Below are 2,090 nucleotides of genomic sequence, written 5' to 3' on the forward strand. Positions count from 1 at the left end.
TTCCTCTGATTCTCAAGCCATAAAGTGGTTAGAATAGGATAAATGGAGTTTGAACATGTTCTTAATAGGGCAGATAAATTGTTACTCTGGTAACTGATTGATGAATACTGATTTTATTTGCATTCCAAGTATTTTTGTATCTGTTGTTTTAATCAAACTGGCTATCTTTATAACAATGGAAATGGCCAACAATGATGTTTTTTTCCTGTTATGAGTGTGATATGTGTACTCAATTGTTGAGGGCCTAATTAACTCTCGTTTAATACAAAGGTGAAATGGTAAAGCCAAAGAAATTAACAGTTAAACGGAAAGCGCCTGCTACCAAAGCAACGCCCTCTAAGCGTTCAAAACTGACAGGTATTACCAATGCAGTGAAACATGTGTCTAATTGGAACAATAAAAAACAGTTTGCAAAATGTGCTCGACATGAAAACGGTAGCGGTAGAGATTTAATACCTGATAAAAGGTTCATGAATAAAGACTACCAACAACTATACCAAAAATAAATTCGGAAAATGATCAGTTTGGGCAGGGAAGAACATTGCTTTCAGTCTCTCAATAAAGGCAAAGCGGAAATTGTGCATAAGTCGTCGCCAAGGGTGGGATGTGCTCCTACAGTATAAAGGGAAGATATGGGATGATCCTTTGAGATAGTTCTACACCCACATCAAGGCCTTGGGTGAAGATGATGGGATTCTCCGTACACGGGTGAGAGGCGTAGACATTTATCTAAATGTCGAGACGCTGGGCCGTATTCTTGGAATTCCGCATGACGGAATCCATGATGGTCCTGCGATGGAATGGATTAAAAGTAAAGATTTTGATGTCCAAGAATGCGTGAGGCTCGTGCTTGACGACAATGCTTCCATGAGAGACACTAAACCTGTCATGAAGGAATTGCCATCGATAAATCGACTACTACACCTTATGGTTCATGGATCCCTCAATCCTCGTCCCGGTAGAAAGTCATCCCTGACTTATGTTGATGTCTTAATTATGTTTTGCATTCTTGGGGAAAAGAAGATGAATCTCCCTAGAATGATTACCATCAATATTCAGAGTGCACATAAAGAGAACAAGCCAAATGTTATGCCTTATGGTATGTGGTTGACAAAGGTGTTTAGACACTTAAGATTGATATTAGTAATGATGTCGCGCGAAGGAGTACATGACATTCATTTTCTATCAGTACGCTCACCACAAATATGAATTGTACATATGATGTGTTCAACTGTGTATGGGTTCAGACAGATAGTACCCAAGCAAGTGTTGGTGAGGTGAGTAATCAAGAATCTGACCCACATCATGGTGGCAGTGAACGGGACAATGCGCAGGATCAAGATCCAGACGAAAATGTGAACCATGTAGATCATAATGTGTCCGCCTTTGAGTCATTAGTACGGGCCAGCATGGTCGAGTCGATGTTAAGGCTTCTGCACCCGGATGTATTTACTGAGGAAGTCATGAACGACATTCATGATGCGTTATATACATGACTAAAAAATTTAGTACCACCCCGTCAAAATGAGGAAGAACCCCTTGAAGAGGATTGGTTTCAAGGGAGCAACATTGAAACTGATAATTACGGTTAATTTATATTCTTTTTCTTGAAATATTGTGAAATTTATGTTACCTTATTGGTTATCCCATCTCTGAACTTGTGCACTACAGATCTTGATGGCAGTGATGATAGTTCGAAGAGTGATGAGGACGGTGATGACGTTAGCAGAACTGGAGAAGATGATGACGACGCTATCGAATCTGGAGGAGATGATGACGACAATGCATAAAAAAATATAATAACGTATTGGATGGCCATGATGACTCGTCTCACCATGTTATTAGTCTGAAAACGATGTTACTTATGTATATGGTGATAAATCTCAATTAGCAGATACTCATTAGCTTTTGGTTAGTACTTGTAAGCTTATGTCACCGGACGTGACCAAGTATTTTTTTGGTTTGTGTTTTAATTAAGTCTGTGATGCTTTGTCTATCCCCGAGTTTAAGTTTGGAAATGACCATGCCTATGTTAAGAACTCTTTATGCATAATGACTCATCTTGGTAGTTACCGTGAGATTGTTTGCAT

The sequence above is a fragment of the Spinacia oleracea genome, chromosome 6 (genome assembly GCF_020520425.1).
Source record: "Spinacia oleracea cultivar Varoflay chromosome 6, BTI_SOV_V1, whole genome shotgun sequence".
In the NCBI taxonomy this organism is placed as follows: domain Eukaryota; kingdom Viridiplantae; phylum Streptophyta; class Magnoliopsida; order Caryophyllales; family Amaranthaceae; genus Spinacia; species Spinacia oleracea.